We start from the raw sequence: 16,252 nt of genomic DNA on the forward strand, positions 1-16,252 counted from the left end.
CTGCTGCTGCTGCTCTGAAGATGAATTCATCCAGAAGCAACATATAATTCATAATTACACAGGACCTATACTTCATCTCCTATTTTAAAGCCTTCCAAAGGAGGGACTAGAAAACAATGAAGCAGATATACCCGATAAAAAAGCGATTCTTCATGGTGTATTAGCAATCCAAAACACAGGCAAAGGGAAAGCCCTTATTTCTCAATTTCATTTCCCGTTTGCCTTATCCTGGTATGAAGACAGTGCCAGGTTTATGAAGCAGAATGGATTACTACCTACTGGCTTATGTCTTGAAAGTCTTCCTCTTCTTTGATTGGGTTTTCATCTGCATAAGTTTTGTTTGAAAAATGTCAGTTTCTGATTTGCACATTAAATATTCTGTGATGTGAAAACAAACCTTTCAGTACTCAAGGGAATGAAAGTGAATTATGGAGCATTATGCTTATGTTGGACCTTGAAGGAAGATAAAAATACAGATTTTAATGGCAGTGCCTGGCTCTAGTCTTAAGGGCTTAGTAAACAAATGACACCTTCTTACTGGTCTTACAGACTGGATAAGGTATTTTGCTTCCTTGATAGCATATTTCAATTAACTAACCAACTCTAATCTGAATAGTGTGTTTTACTTTGTTTAATGTTCTTAAAATAAATTAACCGCTGAGTCAATGTAATAATTAAAATAGTCGCTCTGGTTTTTTGACCAAAATTTCTCTAAATGTACAACCTCTAAAAATAGAGTGGAGGTGGATTGGACGGTCTGCAGATTAGAAATTGGAATAAAATCATCTCCGTGAAGCCAAAAACATGGCAACCAATATTTTCTGTTATAAAAATATTTGACACGAATTTAGTTTTCATGAAAGCTGTCTGAAACTGAAGTGAATAGCAGAAGCTCTCTTGTTTATTCACGGACCATTCATACCTGCAAGCACGAAGCATACGTCGTAGGCACACAGAGCCAACGCATGCTCTGCTAAATGAGGACAGAGCTAGAACCCGGGAATATTCTGACGTATCCTCCTTCACCTTGATAAATAAATGCTGTCACTCCCCCAACACCAAGGCACAGCCTTTTTAGGAAACTGATCTCAACTGTCCACTAGAGGCTGTCATGAGACCAGCAATGTCACTTTAGACTCACCCCAGGTTTCAACTAAAACGAGAGTCGATTTTTTAAATGGGGGGTGGGGAGGGGGGCGGAGAAAAAAAGTTGTAGACACGAGCGAGAGGGAGCGGGAGCGGTTGTATTTGGCTAGGCATGCTTTTCCAAACGTGAGAACCAAATGATTTCCGCGCCCCTACACCTTCCTGGTTGGCTCTGCTTATTTTTATTTCTGTAGTATGTTGGCTCCACACGACAGTTGTTTAAAAAGCTGACACATTTCTCTCGGCGATTCTGTATCCTGCTTCGGTTGATGACTAACCGTTAGGTCATAAGTAAACTCAGCCAAAGGTTTCTCAAATACAGCTTACAGTCAACAGTGATGCTTTCCAAAGAGAAACTTAGGTGGAGGGATGCTGTTTCTCGGGTCTCGGCACCTGGAGGAGGTCAGTAGCCGGCTACCCCGACACCTACTGGCCTTCCAGGAGTATGTGCAGTCAGTCGCTCCCAGCTCCCTCCTGCACCGGAGCGGCCCGAGAGCAAGAATACACCTGTTGTTGGCCGGGCGCACCCTCCTTTGCACCCGTCGTGCGGACACCCTGTGCAGGGGTTGATGAGGAGGGGACGCAGTCGGGTGGGGTGGGGGTGGGGAGTGGGAAACTGAGCACAGTCCCTAAAAAAAAAAGAAATAAAAGGAAAAAAAAAGAAAGAAAAACCCAAACAAACCCAATCGAGTCCAGTGGAAGTTTGCCCAGCGTGGATTTGCGGGAACTGCCGTTGGGTGTTTGGTTTGCTTTCTCCGTCTCCTCCACTGGTTACCTCATTTCCGAGTACACGAACGATCCCCGAATTAGCTGCGCCCACCCCGCCGCCGGGTAGTTCAATAATACCCAGCGCCTAAGTCCCGGGCGCTGCAGGCATCAGCAGGAGGAACTGCGTGTGTGTGTGTGTGTGTGTGTGTGTGTGTGTGTGTGTGTGTGTGTGTGTGTATTGGGGGTGGGGGTGGAGGGACGTGGGATCCCAGCAAGCCCGTAAAGGTGAGGGTGCAAGTGCAATCCAGGCGACCCTCGAAACTTTCCAGACTTGCATGCCCACGCGATCCCCGCGGCCCGGGGGGCTCCTGAACGCCCGGGCTCCCCCAGGTGCAGGGTTAACGCGCCCGACGTTCCGAGTCCGCCCGCCGAGACGCTTCCCCGCGCGCCGGGGAGGAAGGAAGGACACCGCCGCGATCAGAACTCGCCGCCTCCCTCCCCCCAACCCCCGCCGCACTCCACCCGCCCGAGGAGGGGCGTAGGGGAGTTCAAGTCCGACACCCCTCGCAGAGTTCCCCCCTCCCCAGGGAGGCCTGGGGGGCACCCACCCCGCTGCCGTTCCGCGTCTCCTCCAACTAGGTGCAGGGACCTGGGGGAGGCGCGCGAGGACCGACCGGTCACCGCTAAAATGACCTCATCGCCTCCGCTCCCCGCCCCTTTCCCAAACCTGAAAGCAACTGTCCCCACCGGCCCGCTTCTCTCCGGTGCACCCCCCGACACACACACTCGCGCGCGCACACACACACACACACACACACACACACACACACACACACACACACACACACACACACACACACACACACACACAACCCCACCCGGCCGAGCGCCGCGAGTGCCCGGGGAAACGCGCCCGCCCCGGCCGCGGCGGCGGCCCGCGGCGCGCAGCGAAGGGTTAAGGGCGCGGGCCGGCCGCCGCGCTGTGCGCTCGCCCCGCTCCGAGCCGCTCGGCCGGCCGCGCGCCAGAGGGTGCCTCCCCCCACCCCCCGGCGGATCCTGGAGCTGCGGCGGCCGCCGCCAACTGCTCCATATTTGGCTTCTATTACACATTTACATACTGGAGCGAGCGAGCGAGCGAGCGCGAGAGAGCGCGAGGGAGGCAGGGCGGGCGGAGGGCGGGAGGAGGGAGGGGAGGGGAGCGGGGGGAGGAGGAGGAGGAGGAGGAGGAGGAGGAGGAGGAGGAGGAGGAGGAGAGAGCAGAGTATACCGCAGACATCATTTCTACTACAGTGGCGGAACCGTGCAGGACCTGTTTCACTGCAGGGGGATCCAAAACAAGCCCCGTGGAGCAGCCGCCAGCGCTACCGCCGCCGCAAGACACTGTTTCTCTCCCTCTGCCCCCCCTTCCCCACGCCACCCCAGATCCATTTACACTTTACAGTAAGTGGCTATTTTTTTTTCCTCCTCTGATTCTTTCTCTCCCTCCCTCCTCCACCCCTCCCCCCTTATTTAGATTAACCTCCCCCCCTGCACCCCTCCCCGCTCTCCCCGAGACGGGGGGCAAAAGCAACAACCAGCAAACAAACCCCAAACCCCCCACCGGCGGCACGAAAAACAGCTGGAAGAGGAGCGAAGGAAATCGCCGCGGCGTGGTGTGTGTGTGTGTGTGTGTGTGTGTGTACATATACAACCTTCCCCGGCTCCAGCCTCCCAGGCCAACAGCTCAGCTCTCGGCGCCCCGGCGGCCGGCTGGCGGGGGGGGCTGCTAGGTGCCGGGTGGGTGCCCGCCGGGCGAGGGGGCGCGCCCGGGCTGGGGGCGCGGGCTGCGAGAGTGGTGGCGGCGCCGGCGGTCCTGCTGCGAGTGCGGAGAGCCATGTCTTCCTCCCTCGGGCCGGCGGAGGGGGAGGCGGCGGCGGCGGCGGCCGGGGGGTCGCGCCGGCCCCCTCCTCCCCGCGCTGCCCGGGCGGCGAGAGCCGGGGGGTCCGGAGGCGAAGGGCCGGGTGGACCCGCAGGGGGGCGCCCGGCGTGGGAGCCCCGGGCTTGGGGGGAGTCCCCGCCGAGGCCCGGGTGCGCGGCCGGGACTTTGCGCGCGGCCCGGGGCGGGGGGGCGCGCGGCGATCGGCCCTGCGGGCGGCCCCCCCGCCCCCCGCCCCGGGAGTGCGGCCGCTTCCTGCTCCCGGGCCGCCCGCGCGCGCCCCGGCCCGGGCCCGCGCCCCCGCCGGCTTGGGCGCCCCGGGAGCGGCGAGCGGGCGCTGCCCCGCGGGCGCCGGCACTGAGCGGCGGCGCGGCTGCTGCCGGGAGGGTGAATGAAGCCGGGAGGAGGGCACGGGGGCGGCGGCGGCGGCGGCGGCGCTGCGGGCACTGGGATGCGCCCCGGAGCCCCGCGGCTCGCTCGCGCGTTCGGGGCCGGGCCGGAGCTGCCACTCCCCGGGCCGCCGCCGCCGCGCCGCCGGCTCCTACGTGGTTCCAGCGCCGCGCGCAGGCCGGGCCCGCAGGGGGCAGGGCAGGGGGCCGGCCGGGCGGAGCGAGAGGTGAGGCGGCGGCGGAGCGCGGCGTGAGTGTGAGTGCGTGTGTGCGTGCGCGTGTGTGCGTGTGTGTGTGTGTGCGTGTGTGTGTGTGGGAGCACGCGCGCGCGGGGGGCGGCGCGGGGTGGGGGATGCCCCCTGCGACCCCTAGGCTCATCCTGCAGCGCCCGACCCCTCGCCTGGCCCCGCGCCCCGGCCGCTGTCCGAAACTCCGTGCCTGCTGCTTTCATTTTATTTTAGACCTAGGAGGGGAGGGGTGGGGTGAAGGGAGGAGGAGGGGGGTGCCTGGAAGGGAGAAACAATTCAGGTTTTCTAGGGAGACTGAGCGAGAACCTGAGTGGGGGCTGGGGAGGTGGGGGGTGGTGGTGGTGGAAGTAGGGTGGGGGTGGAAATCCTGCCAGAAAACAGCAGGAGGGGAGGGGGGGTAAAATTCCGTTTCTCTGGGCAGGGTGGGGTGGGGGTGGGGGTTCGGTTCCAGCTCGTGGCTGCTCTTGTTTTGTTTTGCTTTCTTAGTATATCATCCTGTAGATAAGAGGGTAATATAAATACTTCGGAAGATTGGGAAATTGCTGAAGAGTAGTAAGGGCAAAAAAAAAAAAAAAAAACCCAGTCGGAAGCTGGTTATATAATGCGCGAGGTGGCTAACGAGAACGGCGAGCTATTTTTATTTTGTTTACCGTATGCTGTGCAGTAGGGACTCCTCCAAACTGATTCTGTCCCCGAAGAGATTCTTAGCTTCCCCCCGAGAGCCACAGGATACAATTAGCAACATGAGAAGACCCTATTACACCCACAGCATAAAAATCGAACGTCTTGGAGAGTGGCGTGCACCCGGCAGGCCCTCTCGGCCGTGCACGGGAATGTGTGTATGCAAATAAGTTCTCCTTAGTAGGCACATCGCCGTGACATTTGTGTTTTATGATGCAGGCTGTTCTTAATATGTAAACATCGTCTTCTAGGTGGCACACGGCAGTGGGGAGTTATTTGATGGTTATTTTTAGGCACAGCCATACCTTCTCCACAGTATTGGCAAAATCTTGTCGGTTTGGGTTTCTGAGAAGCCCTGCAATTCCTCGAAGCCCATCTTAAGCCCCCCCTCCCCTTTTCCTGTTTCTGGTTTCTTTGCTGGGTGAAGGTAGTTTGAGACTGGAGCTTTGGGAGGCGGGGAGTTGGGGGGGGGACGACGAAGCTTGTGTGTGAGAAAACTCGCGTCAGCGAGAAGGTGGAGAGAATTCTGCACATGAACTCTTGGAAAGGGTTTGCAGCCACGAAGGCGTTTAATCTCCTCTGACTGCCCTCTAACTGCGGGCATCAGTTTTAGCAGCTGCTCAGACAACTGGGCTGGAATGGCACCTTGTGCAGAGACCAGAGGTTGAAGCTTCCCAGCACCTCCAGCCTGCCTGCCTGCCTGCCGTTCTCTTCTTGTAGATAGGTGTCAGTGGTGTAGGTTTTCTGTGCACTTACTCCAGCCCTGATCACTCATGTAATTAGATCAGGCTGCCATGGCAACAGACAGTGTTCCCCGTCCATTCAGGTGGGTTCGTCTTGTGCCTGGGCTACTCCAAGTGTTTTCTGCACAGGATTTGTGCTGCCGGGAGCCAGGCGAGAGACTGCAGGGTTTCAATGGCATCTTCTTTCAGTCATTTGAACCGGAGACACTGAATGAGGCTTCTAGCTAGCTACTCAACTTATAAAGGAGACCCACAAGCTGTTCTTACTGGGTACAGTATGTAAATGCTGCTTCCCAGACAGTGAAAGGAGCTTGACAATCCTGCTGGTGTTTATTGTGAACAGATCAACAAGTATTTAGGACTTGTTAGAAACCTTTCAGAGCCTGACCAAAGCAACATTTTTCTTGCACTCTGGCGCCTCTGGCCTGGCAGGCGCTTAACCCTTTCCTGGAGAGCCCTGGCTTCCAAGAATAAAGCCTGGTTCTCTGAAGGGTTGGTACAGCACACATAATTTCTTTGAGAAGGCTATATCCCCGCTGTCACATTTCAAAACGTTGCCTCCAGCCTAATAGGGCTGAGCTGACAGGTCCATTCGAGTGGATTCATTCTCAGGTTGGATTTCTTTCGGGCTGTTAAATGTTTTTTTGGTGTGTTGTTTGTTTATTTTTTCCCTCCCAAGTGAGATGCTGCAGTCCCGGAGTTGGTACTTGATAGACTGGGATGCTTTTGCACAATCCACCACTTTGGTTCTATTTTTGGGTGATCATTTAACGAGCATTTAATAATTTAGGCATTCAACTCTTTTTTGCATTAGGGCATCACCTTATTAAGCCTGCTCAGCAAAGAAAAATAATGCTGTTGCCAAAAACATTTGAAAAAGGGAAGGAAAGAGAAAAAGTTTTTAGAAGGGAAAGAAAAGTAGCTGTGGTTGCTAGAGATGTGTTTGGCTTATTCCGAATCGAAGGGGTGGGGGATATTTCAATAACACCGACATTTGAAAGAAAAGAATTGAGAAAAATAATGTCTTGATTTGGTTGCTACCATGCCAGCCAGTTTATGATTTCATAGCCCCTGAAATTATTTGGCAAATCCCACTGAAGCTCTCTGCCTGCCTCCCCCTCCCCCTCCCCAGGCCTTGGGGCAGTGGATTGAGAACACCCAGAACCAGCAGCTCTTTCCTCTAAGGGGTTGAGAGGACTTCTATTGTTGGGTGAATGTTTGCAGAGGCTAACAGGATCCTGGCCTGTCCAGTCCAGTAGCAACATTGCTGCGCCTGAAGCAAGCTCTTATTTCTAGGAGGTGAATAGACTTTGAGAAGCAAGTATAAAAGAGAAGGCACCTTGGGGTTCCGTTGTATACAGCACCTTGGAAGTCCTGGGTTACATTTTGCAACAAACAGAGGATTGCTTCTCTGGCAGTGAGATGGGTTTTTGAGTGCACAAATCAATTCGTGCTAAACCAAGTATGAAACATGGGACCTGGCTGGGAATTCCTTTCTGGATTTCATTTGAAAAGAGTTTGGTCCACAGAAGCGCTACTTTTTGTCAGCCAGATTACAGCTAGACTTCAGGGCCTCTGAGTCATCTTTACGTGTAGACTGAAGAAAAAACTCCAGGCATTGAATAGTCTGTCTGATGCCTGCAGTTACCCGTGCATTTCAACATGCCTTACCCTTTTGGGGACCCTGGGAAAGGCCAGCTTGAAGAGGTTCTTAAAATATTAGTAAACATTTCTGTGGCTCCTGTTTTTGTTGTCATTACAGAGTTCAAGGACTCACATTCCTTTTGTATAATGCGCCTTAATGTTTTTTTTTCCTATTCTGAAATGTCAAGTGGGTTTTACTTTCGCACTCACCTTGAATGACAGTTTTGGATGAGTAACAACACGTTGTGACACTGTGACACAGGCCCCATCTTGTTTCCTAGTAGTAGTTAATCAATAAACACCTTTGACTAAGACCGAAGTTTCGTAAAGGAGTGACTGTGGATTCCTGGAGTTAGAATTGTTTGAAAAATAACACGAAGTTCGGATTCTGAACAGCATCCAGGCTTGCCTATGTAAAGTGACACAGTGCCCTGAGATTGTGTAACATTTTCGAGGGGGAAAGAGGTCATTTGATTTCTGCTGCTTTATTATTTCAGCAGAATTCAGTCATTTGGAACTTTGGTTTCGGTAAGAGATTTTGATAGCTGCAATTTAACTGTTTCGCTGAACCGACGAAGGCCTGGTTACGCTCCCCAGGTTATCTGAAGCAGGTCCTCTTAACTTTGTTAGAACAGTGAAACTAATGCATCACAGAACTTCTAATAGACATAATAGTTTCTATTCTGGGACATTACAGGTCTTCCCTTTTAAGAGTGAATTTTGTATTTATTGTGTGCTTCACATTTTAGATTTCTTTAATTCAGCTTAATAAAATGTTCAACATTTTATTAAGAGATGATACATTAACAAGTATATAATAAGGGCTAGTTTTAGAGAATATTTATAAGTGTTAGCTGAAAGGTTAATAATTGAATTGAGATCATTATTAAAATTGTATGTGTATGTTTTAAAAGTATAAGAGCAATAAAACGATTTAGATGAGCAATATTTGAATTTTTTTACTTCCCTAATTTATACATTTTTGTCTTTACCAGTTTAGTCCTATTTTTTTTTACAGTCCTTACCAACCTAAACTTTTCAGACTATTGTGCTATAAATATTTGTACAATATTTTGGTACCATCCCAAATGTACTAAAAACATGTTTAAAGCTATTATAGACAGAAAAGCAACAAGTATTATGCTCTCACTGACACATTGGATGCCAGCAGCAACGTTTGTTTCCTTGAGTCTTAGCTGCCTTTGAAGGCAGCTGCTTTGTGGGGGAATTAACACAATGACCCTTGCCACAAGGTAAATCAAAACCCTTTCCTACCTGAAAGTGTCAGAAAATTCGTGGTAGTTTGGAATTGGAGCCTGAAGAGGGTCAGGGTTTCCCTAATTAGTGTGCTTTGATTCGAGGTTCAGCAGAACCCTGCCTGCTTTCCCGGTTAGGCAGCCTCCAATGTGACACATCTCAAAGGATGTTTTTTGCTTGTGTGGTGTTTCCCTCCCCCCCTGCAGTTTTCAGTGATAATTGTCATAGCTACTAACCTGTGGGCATTTATGTTTCTGATGTTCAAACAAAACGTATTTTTCTGTTACTGCAGGTGACAGATTTCCTCTTGATTTCTCCCTCCACTTTGACCCTGTTTCCCCCCTCCCCACCCCACCCCTCCCCGTTGTATTATCTTCTGGCCTTTATGGACTACCCCATCACCATTATTTAGGCCATCTTGTTTGGTAATCTTCCACTATTAATGGTATTGTGGTATGTTGCTCTGTTGTGCTTTTAAAATATTAAAAACCCTATTTTTAGTGTCTGTCCTGTAGAAAACATGGTCTAGGTTATTGTGTTTGCTTGTTGTTTTTCTGCTCTTTCCACAAACCCGCGCTACCTTCCTATATTATTCTTGGGTTTCTTCCCTCTCTTAATCACTCGAACTCAAGTAGTTTGCAAAAACTGGGCATAGCAGTGCGAGAGTAAATTAATATTTTACAGCTTTTGCATCATGTTTGACCGTTCTCTGCACTTCAGCAGAATAGGAGAGTGTAATTTGGACTCAATAAAATCTTATCTGCTGGGTGGCATGTAAATATGATTGTGTGCACACACATGGATACACAAGCACATACTCGGTAGTGGCCAGCTCAGAAAGCATGTCCTGTCTGCAGTCCAGGGTACCTGCACCTTGTCCAAATGATGAGCAAAAGTATTTTGATGGTTTGTTCAATGTTTTATCAGATAATTGGCCTTCCTGCCCGCTCCAGTAAATCGACGAACAACGGGATGACAGTGATATAGTGATACCCCTCCCCAAACCCCACCTCAGAACACCTCCCAGTAAAAAAAAAAAACCAAACCCCCAGTTCTGTGTTGAGTCAATAGAATTTTGTGAGTTTCTATTTTATTTGGCCACTATTTCTATGTGGAATTCAATTAGCTACTCTGTGGAGGGATAGTGTCTTCTAAGGACTTCTAAGATTTTTATCAGAATACTGTTACCATCTTTCTCTACACTTCCGGCTTACATGCAGGGAAACTAAAGGACAAGAAAAAGATCTTCATTTTTCTCAGCACCAGGTTTGCAATAATAGATGCTTACATAAACGCTTAGTGAATGGATCTGTTAAAAGCAAGACTACTTTGGCTACTATTTATTACTTTGAAGAGTGTTGGAAAGCAATGAAAATTATTTTCCTTTCCAGCTGGGCTGTGCTCTTAAAAATAGTGTGTATGGAGGCAAATAATAACTAAGATGCGTTACCATGTACCCAAGGATAATTGGCTCACTTACCTGTTTACCAGTTATTCACATTGGAGATCAGATTCATAGTTGCAGAATAGTTTTTTTCTGACACCCAATATAATCTTGGACCTTCTCCTTCCTACTGTTACCTGGCGTGGGCTTAGGAAACCCAAGCTAAATTTAAAATCATCAGCCTAAACAAATATGCAGATCAGCTCCAGTAATCAAAGACTGACATCTGTCCAGCTTTTGCTGGATGGGGGCATGAGGGGGGTGAAGTGGGAGGGAGGAGATTATTTTATGCTAATTGTGCTACTGAATCTTTTCTGTTTAATGTGAGCAGTTGAGAATTACCAGTACTTAAAAATATACTTTTCATAGACAGGGCTAAAAATAACTCTTAGCAGATCAAGTGCTCAACTTCTTCCATTTCTATGCATAGGTCCTTACCTCACAAAAACTACTACAAGCACCCAGCTCCCTGATGGAAAGGTATATGGAAGCTTCATTCATTCTCTTTCATTCATCCATTCAGACATTCACTCATTCATCATACAGCGGATACGTGTTCCTTAACCTTGGGCAAGGCTTTGTGGCCCAATGAAAACTGAAATGGACATACGTTTGATATGTAAATAGAAGTTTAGTGAAAAGCCTCAGTGGAACTGTGCACACCTCGAACGTTATTCCCCCCTGCCTCTTAGACTTTCCCCGCCCCTCCCCTTAAACTGGTATGCTAATGACCGTGCTTGTCCATGACTGTCCCTCCAGTTGCATGTTGATAGTAATATGTGCCACATGACAGTTAGACTCTGGCTCAATTACTATTCAGTCCATGCCCATTTTCACCTGATATTCCTATGATTACCAGCATGTGTTTATCAGATGATTAGTTAAGGATCCCCAGCGGGGAAAAAAAGATCGACAGTAGCAGGCTCCAGTGCAGGGGGGAGACTCAGCTCTTAATTTGATTGAAGGGATGACCTTTGCGTGTGCTGGCCTCCCTCTGAGTCGTGTTGAATAAACACCCGGCCTGCCTTTGGAGCTGCCCGGTTATCTCGGTAGTTCTCATAAAACAAAATACCAACGTGGATGTTCTGAAAGTTGAGATTGCCGTGCACAGACTTGAAGGAGGAATGCTTTTCTTTCTTTCTTTCTTTCTTATTTTTTTTTAAAGCCCTTTGTTCTGTTTTTCCTTTCGGATCTCCTCGCCTGCGCTCCCCACCCCATCCCAGGAGCAGCGCGCGTGGCCAGTCTCCAGGGCGTCCCCTGCCAGCTGCAGCTCAGCCGGTCATCCTTGTCCCCCAGGGTCCTCCTCGGCCAGTGTCACCCCAGGGAAGTGCATCATGTATCAGGTGAGACTTTTGCGACATTCCTTGCTTTGCACACGAGGCTTAAAATAATCCGCCGAAGGGGACTAGCCAACGAAAGCTCTGCCTGATCACCGGGTGGACCCTTCATTGGAATTGTCTTTGCAAACCCGATGCCGTGGAAGATTGAGAAATTGCTCAGTGAGGACTTTTTTTTTTTTCCAAGAGCTCAGACCAAGTTGTCTGTGCTCCCATGTATTTGGCTAGTGTCTGCTTCTGGCTCGTGCTGGCCAGTGAGTGCTGGGGCCCTGCAGCCTGCTCATTTGGACGGTCACCTCTCAGGCCTCTGTCTACCTACAATCACAGCTTTCGCATTTTAGGTTTTCCTTGTAACAGGAGCTGTGTGTGTGTATATGTATGGGCTGGGGGCGGGTGTCGGGGAGGGGACAGAAGCCTGTTTGTTCAGTGGCCGTTGGTATTTGTCGAAGCTTGAATTTCTTTGTGTCTGTTTGGATTTTACAACTTCCTGATTTCCTCACGTACAGTAAGTTTTTCTGGCCCGGAGAACCGTGCAGACACGGGGTGTGTGGAGGGCTGATGACTCATGGTTCTCTACTGAGGCGAGGACCGAGCAGCCGGCTGCCGAGAGGAAATGGGGAGCGATGGAAGTGCCGCCTAGGCGCGCGGGGAACGCAGGTGTAGACAACCCAGGGAGCTTGTGAAAGCGGAGCAGCCTCCTCCGAACCAGGGAACTAGACTTCTGCTGAGGTTCTCACGCCCAGCGGGGCACAGGGGGGCTTCAAAGGGCAGACTCGCCCCTGGAGAGCTTCAGTGAACAGACTTGGGGCTCTCCCTTGTACCTCCTGAGTCAAAACCCAGCTGGCCACAGCAGACCTGAGGGAATATCCAGGGCACAGGTGCTGGGGGTGGTCTCCGGGCAGCTCTTCCTGTCTCCGGTTGCATTTCTACCCAGGGAGAGTCCGCTTTCGCCCCACCTCTCCTGCAAAACTCTGGCATGGCCAACACACTTCTTAAGGGGTGGGTGTTTGCTTTCTCAAAACCTGCATTTCAACACGGACTCACCAGATTTCTGGCCGTCTAGAACTCTGTGTGTCTAAAATCAAGTCTTCAGTGAGGGGTCGTCAGTCCCACGGCCTCTGAGCCAAGAGGAAGGGTCTGGTACCAGTCTTAGCTGACTTTCATTTCTAAAGCTGACCCTGGGGTCCTGGGGGTCCCATAGCCTTTATGGATAAGGAACAAGTGGCAGGGTGTTCCTCTAAGGCTGCCGTGACGATGGAATGATGGGTGTTCTCAGAGTACCTGGACTCTGGTTGTGGGCCAAGGAGCTTCTGTGCTGTCTGTCATTGCGAGTGGGTCACTGAGCTTTTTGACAACCGTGCTGGTGCTGTAATGGTCGCTGCCCCACCACACACAACCAGCAATAAGTCAACGCCCCTGTACCTTGGTCTTGTATAGATGTTTGTAGCTCTGCAAAGCAAATGAGTCTTATATTTATTTTTCTGAATCTTATGTTTGCCCAAGCGGTCTGATGTTGGTGGGACGGCTGATGAAGCCACTTTTTCCTATGGTCTGAAGATGAACTGTGAGTGGCATGCCTCTGTGAAGAGCGTTGTGGTCCGAGTTGAAAGAAACAAACAAAAATCGGAGTGTCTGAAAGATTGGGACCCCAGGAAGGGGAGTGAGAAAGGTCTTTTTTTAAGGGTGTGTGTCGGGGGTGGGGGGGCTGGGTGGGTAGGCAGGCAGAAAGTTGCCATCAGCATTCTATCCTTGTGAAACGTGGAACTGGGAACTTGATCTTTCATTGGCTGTGGATTAGGGAGGTGTGCAGTAAAAGGAGGTTGAGTTACTCGGGGGGAGTTAGAGGCAAAACTAAATAAGTGTCCTTAGCTCCCCTGATGTCAGAGGGAGAGAGAGAGAGAGAGAGTTATGGCTGTTTATTTTTATCTTATCGTTTATAGGCAAGGCAGGATATCCTCACATTGGAGCTTTTGGGGAACTGGTGTGCTGGCCCACGTGGTTAACAAACCACTTTTTTATCCCCCAGACCTGTAGTATTGAAGAATTATTATTTTTTTGAAGAATTATTTGTATCTGGGGAATTTATGGTAAAGGAACTGGCAGCAAAATACTCCGTCTCGTGGTCTGTCTGTGCAGTTCATTGGAAGAGAATCTGAATTTGTGGCGTGCTCCGAAGTCTGTCTCATGATCGCATCCAGAGCAAGTTTAGAAGCCGTAGGCCTAAACAGCTCCGCATAAATAATGGCCTCAGAATTGATGACTCACTGTGGGCAGGGAAATGGTTATCATTTATGTTGTACTCTTAAATCCATTCTTTAAAAAAAAAAAAGAGAGATAGCCTGATGACTATGATTTCTGTTCTGGATGTGTTTTTAGCGTGATAAGGCAAAGTTACACCCTGACTTGAGCACCCGTGCTCTCGATGTGAAGGAATGGTGTGTTCATTTGTTCGTAGGAGTTTTCAAACTTGGCACCTTGGGGATGCCAGCGAGGATGAGCCCCTGCAGGTGGTAGCCCCCGTGGTCAGGGTGCAGACAGAGGTTAGGCGCCAGAATAATACGAAGCAGAAAGGGGAGGCTGGTGCTTCCATGGGGCGAATGCTAACCCATTAAGAATTTTGAAGAAGGGCGCTAGAGAGATACAGCAGGTCAGGCGCTTGCCTTTCATGCAGGCGATTGGGGTTTGCTCCTTGGCACCCATTGTGGTTCCTGAGCACTGTCAGGAGAGATCCCCAAGCACAGAGCGAGGAGTAAGCCCTACAGAACAAGATTCCGAGTGGGATGCAGAGAAAAGACGGAGGAGGAGGACAGATCATTTGAATCGAGAGCCCTTCAGACTGGTTAGCGTTTCTGTGTGAAAGAGAGGAGGAGAAAGATCATGAAGCAGTTTGCCGAGCTAGGACAGAACCAGCACAAGCCAGGTGTGGGACCGATGTGGCCTTTCTGGCGAGACTCTGGTGTTCTTGGGGATGTGTGTGACTGGGGTCAGGTAAATGAAAGTGCAGGAATGAAACGGATGAGGAGCCACCTCAGCGATCCATTTGGGAAAGTCATCAGCCTTTAAAGTATTCTTTGAGATTGGGGCCTGGGGTTCTGATGCCCGGCAGAAAATTTGCCAGGCAGGAGAAGGGCGGCTGCCTTTCAGCCAGCGTGGATTTCTCAGAGAGCCCTCGCGTGTTCTGGAGGGCAGATGGGGCAGGTGTTCGGCTACCTCAGGGACATCTCCAGAAGCAGAGCTACCTCAGACACGCATTGCCGAACCGAACGGCAGCTCAATGAAATCTTGCCGAAACCTTTCTTCTTTTGAGACCTTAAAAAAAAAATAAATTGGAGCTTGAGCTAATTTTAGCTAAATCTAATATGTGTATGTATGAAAATGAATGCTGCTTTTGAAATTCAGTGCATGCAGTATCTCTTTTCATTTAAACAAATGATCCCTCGGTTTCTCTCTCAACAGTTTTATCAAGGTTTTCAGTGGAGCCCTGTACGTATTAGCAACAATTCCAGCTCTGCCTTTGATCTTTTTCCACTGTTGATTTATTCATCTCATGTGCTAGGCGGAAATCACCTTGCGCCAAATTCTTGACTCTGGAGCAATTGTTCACTTGTGGCTTTGTACTTTGACAAATCATGATAATGTGGGGGTGCTCTGTAACTGTTGGAGGCTTCATGTCGATTCTATTTAAAAAAAAAAAGCTTTGGTTAGTAGCAATACATATATCGAGGTAATGGTGGGTCCAGAGATTATTTTCAGGGGTCCCATTTCACCCTCTTTAGAAAGTATGTAACCACAATGCTCTGTCCCACCCCAAGTACCAATATCCCTGACCGTTTCAGTCCCTCCCCCCACCTTCTTTGGCATTCCTCGATTTTCTAACGACTTGAACTCCCATTTATGCCTTACAGAAAATAAAGAGGTGAGCCGGGACTCTGGGGAGAAAGAGCCTCAGGCACAAAAATCCAGCTGAGGGGAGGCTGGTTGATCTTTTAGTGGGGCATCTCATATCACTGGACGGGAGACGTCTGAGGGCCCCGGAAGGTGGTTTTCGGACCCGAGTGACCTTTAGAGGAGCCGTTTGTATTTCCCAGAATGCCTCGGTCTGGGGTAGTGCTCGAACTCGCCTTTCCCGAGCAGACAAGGAAGGCGGGACTGGACTGAGAAGGACAGGAAAAAGCTCTCTAGAACCCCGCATTCTGCCCGCGACTATCTCAGGCGCATCTCTGGTGAGTGGCCTTGACACCCGCTGGGCCAGAGGGACAGAAGGAGAGGAACTGTGCATTAACTTGCTTCGTCCTGACTCTGTTCTTCGAGCTCAGTTAGTCCGTTTCACAGAGCAGGAAACCGAGGTGCAGAGACGCTCTACCCCTTCAAGGTATCTAGCTACAGCGGGGAGAATCAGGCTGGCTTGCCAGCTGTTTCCACCACCTCCACTTTTTTTTTTTTTTTTTGCTTTTTGGGTCACACCTGCCTATGCACAGGGGTTACTCCTGGCTCTGCACTCAGGAATTACTCCTGGCGGTGCTCAGGGGACCATATGGGATGCTGGGATTTGAACCCGGGTCAGCCGCGTGCAAGGCAAACGCCCTACCCGCTGTGCTATCGCTCCAGCCCCTTTTCTTTTTTTTTTGGCCCAAAACTTTTATTGCTCGAGTGGCTACTCTAGGTCTGTGGTGCAGGGTCTCCCCGGCAGTGCTCCAGGGGACCATACAGTGCTCTGCCTTTGAGCTACCTCTTGTCCCC

The 16,252-nt window shown here is 50.3% G+C and overlaps 1 protein-coding gene across 10 annotated transcripts in view; it reads left to right on the forward strand.

Annotated features, from left to right (window-relative positions):
- The first annotated feature begins 3,062 nt into the window (after positions 1 to 3,062).
- The window catches only part of ATXN1 (ataxin 1), a 454,093-nt gene continuing 440,903 nt past the window's right edge, over positions 3,063 to 16,252 (forward strand). Inside the window, exons 1-3 of one of the 10 annotated variants that reach the window (XM_055125681.1) lie at positions 3,063 to 3,294; positions 10,606 to 10,655; positions 11,341 to 11,518. The gene's annotated coding sequence lies outside the window, so the exon portion shown is untranslated. Of the gene's footprint in view, positions 3,295 to 3,595; positions 3,631 to 4,138; positions 4,386 to 10,605; positions 10,656 to 11,340; positions 11,519 to 16,252 lie in introns of those variants that run through there. The other 9 variants (XM_055125678.1, XM_055125682.1, XM_055125686.1 and 6 more) reach the window with 9 other exon arrangements.

This window comes from Sorex araneus, chromosome 2 (genome assembly GCF_027595985.1).
Source record: "Sorex araneus isolate mSorAra2 chromosome 2, mSorAra2.pri, whole genome shotgun sequence".
NCBI classification, from domain to species: Eukaryota; Metazoa; Chordata; class Mammalia; order Eulipotyphla; family Soricidae; genus Sorex; species Sorex araneus.